A 6,213-nucleotide genomic window follows, 5' to 3' on the forward strand; every position below is an offset into this window, starting at 1 on the left:
TGCACGGTGGTATTGCTGGTCCCGTTTTTTAGAGTTTAAAGTGGTTCTAAGTCCTGTCTTAAATTTAAAAGTGTCCTAAAGTAATTCTACTTGTCAAGCTCAAGACAGTTATATATAATTCACCGAAATCGGCCAAGTATAATCCATATTTTGAGTGCTGAACCAGAGACCACCATGGTCACCAACGAGCAAAGAACGAAGGACGTCGCCATCTTTACAGTTACTCAAGGGAAGAAAGGTGAGTCATGAAGTGCAACAAGTGCCAGAAGGATTTATCGTTTGACGGAAATCATATAACCGGCAGGAAATCGCTTAGGAATCTTCACTTTACATGTTCCAGATTTTCAGAAACAAGGCAACGCAAATTTAATGCAAAACGAGAGGAATAGAAGTGCCTACACTGCAGAAAGAGCAAAGAAACGCGCCACCCACGGTGAAACCAATTACACCGGAGGCAGAATCAGACGATGAACTGAACAGACAAAAAAAATACAGGCGTCTTATAATTTGAAATCCGTAAATTAATTACTAGAAAAAGGTTCAGAGAATATAAAAACGAGCGTAGTAGATCTTGTCCAGGAACTCTTTGATAGAGAGAACGAACAAATAACAAATAAAAATTGGAGAATATGAAAATTTTGTTAATATTTTAAATCAACAGTCGATGCAGTCTTTCAAATTGTAAAAGAAATTAAAATCAGCATAAACGTACTGACTAACAGGCAACAATAATTGAAGAAACATCCAAACTCCGTCAAGAATTTAATTCCCTAAAATTACAATACCAACTTTTAAATCACAAAACGGGTAAGCGGGTTTTTTCTCCTGGAAACTCGGTTTTTTTGTCCCGTAAACTCAAGAAAATCGACCGTAGAACCCACATTATTTCAGACATTAAATACGAGAGTTAGGGACCACGAGATGGCGGCACTTGTTAAGCCGTCACTTTTCACTGCGTGCCGCTTAATTAGTGATAGCCTTGGGCCAGCTATCTCTGATTGGGTACCAGTGGAGATTGAACTGTCCACTCAGTCTCCAAAAGTTAGATAGGGATAAAAACGCCTCGCCTACTCCCTATATGGGAATAAAAAGGCGTTAGCTGATTTTTTTTTTTTTAGAAAATCTCAGAGATGTAGTTTAAAAGTTAGGTCATGCAGTTGACATCCCCCTTCAGCATAATGACATTTACACCGTAAATTCGATTCCTAGGAAGAAAAGAAACAAGGCTAGTCACGATCCGGACCAGTCGTATTATTATTATTATTATTATTATTATTGTTCCAGGCAACTCCAAGGAGTCGACAGACTCAACGAGGGAGACCCTAACATCATGTCAAGAACAACTATTCCACATTCACACAGTATCTATCATACCTTGCCTTGAACTCATTCACGGTAGTAGCACCCACAACAGACTCTGGAAGCTTATTCCACTCATTCACTACTCTCCAAGTAAAAAACCAAGCTCTAACACCCTTGTCAACTACGCTCTTGCCCAGCTTTCATTCATAGCCCCTAGTCCTCCTACCACCAGTCATATTTTCAAAAGTAACTTTTGGATCAATCTTATAGAAACCCTTCAGTAATTTGAATGTCTCAATCATATCACCACTCCTTCACCTATCGACCAATTTCTGCATCCCACAAATCTTCAACCTATTCTCATAAGGTTCATTCCACAGACCTGCTATCATCTTGGTCACTCGTCTCTGGATCCTCTCCACTTCCTCCCCATCACGATGAAACCCTGGTGCCCATAACTGGGCACAGTAGTCCAGATGGGATCTTATCAACGCTCGATACAGAGGAACAACAACTTGTTTGTCTCTGCATGTTAAAGTATTTTTTAGAAGCCAAGTGATTTGGTGAGCTGTTTTAGTTACTTTTGCAATGTTCCCCCTAAGCTTCAATTCCCTATCCACCAACATTCCCAAATCCCTGGCCTCATCAATCTCCTGGAGTACGGTTCCACCAATGTGACATACTGCTGCTATTCTTTTCACCCCAAAGTGCATAACCTTACACTTTGGCACATTAAATTGACATCCATTTTTCCTAGCTCAGTTCTCCAAACTATCCAAATCATCCTGTAAAATTTTGACATCCTGTGCACTCATAATTGCTCTACTCAACTTTGCATCATCAGCAAACAAGTGAACACTTCCTCTCAAATCATTTCCTATATCATTGATGAAGAAATTGAAAAGCAGTGGTCCAAGAACAGGGTTCTATGGCACTCCACTCACAAGCCGTCTTTTATATTCCACTCCTGAATAAACCACTCTCTGGTATCTCTTGGCAAGGTCCAGTAGTATTACTGTAAACCCATTACCCCTATCCAGTTCAGCCGTCACTGTGTTATAAAACGTGAGCAAGTTACTGAGGCATGATCTACCCTTCACAAAATCATGTTGTCCTCCATACAATATCCCATTTTCATCTATCCATTTCTGTATTTTTCTCTTGACTACTTTCTCCAAAACCTTCACAACGACTCCTGATATGCTGATCGGTCGGTAATTTGTAACAGCAGTCTTGGAACCTCCTTTATGCAATGGAACTATTTTCCACTCTCTCCACCACCTCGGGACTAACCCAGACCCGAGACTCAAATTAAACAAAATGGTCAAGGGTACTGACAATTCTTTAGCTGCTTCTCGTACAACACGAGCTGGTATACCATCCAATCCCACAGATGTATTGACATTGAGGTTATGCAATAGACTACTCACCTCCACTTCATTAACCACAATTCCAGTATAATCTACTGGTTTATTCGTTTCTGCAATGTCACCACCTGGATGATATACTTTTGCAAAGTGCTCACTCAGTAACTCAACTATCTCAACTGATTCAGTTACCTCCCTACCATCGGCATTCTTTAAAATCAATCTGCCATGTACATTTTCCCTTCTACTTGCTACATATCTAAAAAACTGTTTAGGATTCTCTTTAGCCTGCATGGCCAATGTTCTTTCGTAATCCTTTTTTGCTTTTCTTACCACACTCGTCACCCTTCTGGCCTGTGCTTTATACCGTTCATGTGCCTGCCGGTCACCCTTCTCCTTAAATTCCCGCCATAGTTGTTTCTTTTTTTGCAACTCAAGCTTAATGGTGTTATTCTTCCATTTAACCCCTAGTTGATTTATTATTCGGACTCTAGGTATACAGTCAGCCATTGCTTCATGCAAACACTTCTTAACTACCTTTCATGCACTATCGACTTCTAGTCCTTGCAGTTGTACATGCCATGACACTGAACCAATCAAACTCCTAAGCTTGCATACTTTCCAGCCTGATAATTCCACATGCACCCTGTCTTAATTGAAAATTCTACACCTTTAGCCACCTCCCAAGTTAAGACCTTATGATCACTCTCGCCGATTGGTGGCAATGTGGTCATATTTGTTACAGCCAAATCCTCAGATGTAATTACTAGGTGAAGCACTCTCTGACCCCTAGTATTTTCCATTACACGCTGTCGCATATAGTTTTCCCTTAATAACCTCATAAAACCCAATTCCTTCCTCCGATGTGTCCTCTCCTCACTCCAATCAATGCGACCATAGTTGTAATCTCCCATAATAATCACCCTCCTTTCTTCTATTTGCTTGTGCATACTGTCACCACCATCTTTTCCATCACCTGGTCTATAGCAGCACCCAATTGTATATTTAGTTCTGCTAGCCACAATCTCACACCAAATGGCCTCAAATGTGCTCTTTTCTCTATCCTGCAATTCAACTTCTATTCTCCTTGACTGCAGCTCATCAGCTATCATCAACAATACTCCTCCCCCAATTTTATTCTCCCTGTCATTCCTGAACACACTATACCCATCACATTCAGTCCCACTAGCTATATCATCTACAGTCAGCCATGTTTCACTAATACCAATAACCGGTGGTCTGGAAGTGCCAACCATGGCCAAAAACTCTTCCTTCTTGTTCCTAATACTCCTAGCATTGGTGTACATGAATTTAAGACCCCCCCATTAGCTCCAACCCTACCTTGATTCCTTATATTAACTATCCCACTCTGATTTGTTGTCCTTATTTGCTCGGGCATATTATATTCATTCTTACATTCAACTGCCTCCCTAAGGACTGTGTATCTACCCCCCCCCGTTAATAAATCTAGTTTCCCTGAATTTGCACATTCACCACATTCAGCAACATTTTCTCAAGTCTTCTTACACCGTAACCATTCAAATGTAAGCCATCCATCTTATATAGATCCTTTCGCCCATCGAACTCACTCCACACGTCCACAAATTCCACACTACTCGTCATACATAACCCACACATAAAGTTATTCCCAATTATGGCCCTCCTTTTAAACATTTCACTGTCATACCGTGGCAAAAGACTAATCATTCTAACTCTCTCACTCTTTTCTTTTGCTACCTCAAACAATTCATACAGGTCTTCTATCATTTCCATTTTGTCTCCTTTCAAATCATTCATACCTGCCACAACAATCATTTCTTTCACCCTTTCCTTTTGCTCTCTAATAGCCTCAGTTACATCCTTTATGGTCGCACCAGGTTGGAACGATTTTGTAAAATCCTCTACTATCACACGTCGTACTAACGAGTCTCCATACAGCACCTTATCCTTCATTTTGTTCATGTTCACACTCATACGTCTATTTTTCCTGTCATACTTTTTATTATTGGCTGGTTCATTCAGTCGACTTTTGCTCATACGCTCTAGCTGCTGTTTTGCCCTTTGTATCGCACCATTCAACAACGCGATCTCACTCATTGCGTCTATCACATCTTTTTTATCCTCAGTAATACCATTAATACTATCATTCACACTCTCACAATTCTCTGGTACAACCTTGCCGTTTCTTGTCATATCCCTATTTTCTTCATTCTGAAATTTGACAAAAATATCACACTCACGATCCGAAATACTCTTCAATTTCTCATTCTCCCTACATTTTCTACACACATTCACTCCTTTATTATCATCTAACCGCACTCCGCAAAGCTTACATTTCGCAGCTAGTACACTGAATCATCTCATTTATTCTACTGTTCTTTGATAAAGATGGCGAACCATCATTACTGGCCGCCATTTCCCTTCGTACTGAAGCCATACTTACTTGCAACGTATTTTCTCAAATTATAAATTATAACACACCAAAAACACAAAAAGATGCACTAAGAGACGCAAGGCAAACAAAACTACGCAATATTAAATAAATTTATCAACGATAACTGAAAATAATACTTATCTTATCCGGAGTTTCCATGGACACTACACACTAAGAATCCCTCTAGCGGCGACAACCCCAATAAAATATGTTATAAAGACACACAAAATACTCTAAAAATACGAAAATCGTTCTAATATGCTATAAAACCAATTTTCTAAGGAAAAACACACAAAAAACACCAAAAATCACCAATTTTACACGAGCGCTAAATTACACCGACCACTCACCATATAACCTCGAACTCATATCATAGTTCGTCTTCAAGAGACAATCTCATAAACGCCAGGAGATTGAAAAAAACCAGTTGCCAAGAACTTAAGCGCATTGCAAGACAATATACCAGTCTTTCTATCTGAGTGTTTAACATCATTCAATCAGATTCTGCTCTACCAAGCAAGGAAAGCAAAAACAGGAAAACGTTTTGCGGATCAGAGAAGGCAAGATATTCTTGAGAAAGTCCAAAACTTCAAAGTCGATAAAAATAAAAAGCTCAGAAGACATAGATAGTCTTGCAGAGTGAAACAAAAGTCTCCTAATTATTTCAAAAAGAAGACCTCAACACAACAAAAATGAATGTGAACCATCAGACACATATAATAACACCACAATGCATCAGCAATCGAACTTTTGATTCGCCCGATGCATGGAAGCAACAAACAGTACAAGCGAGAAGACTCTCCAATCTGCATATTAACATCAGAAAACGAAAACATTGGTCATTGTTACAGGCTTATTTGAGGAATTACACTGATATTATTGATATAGCGGTCATAACAGAAGTATCCATAACTAATGACGTTCGAGACTTGCAAGTTCGAGAGTACTGTCGGTTTTCTCCACATTCTCTTGTACAGCGATGTTGTGGAATCAATTTCACTTAAATAATCGATACCAATATAATGTTGTTGTCTTGTCCTTTGAAGAGTCTTAGATGTTTCCGTGTGCTCTTTGTACTGCTTTGGCTATGTCTGTGATTTTGTTTGTATA

This window comes from Typopeltis vanoorti, chromosome 21 (genome assembly GCF_054136105.1).
Source record: "Typopeltis vanoorti isolate ZY-2024b chromosome 21, IOZ_Tvanoo_1.0, whole genome shotgun sequence".
NCBI classification, from domain to species: domain Eukaryota; kingdom Metazoa; phylum Arthropoda; class Arachnida; order Uropygi; family Thelyphonidae; genus Typopeltis; species Typopeltis vanoorti.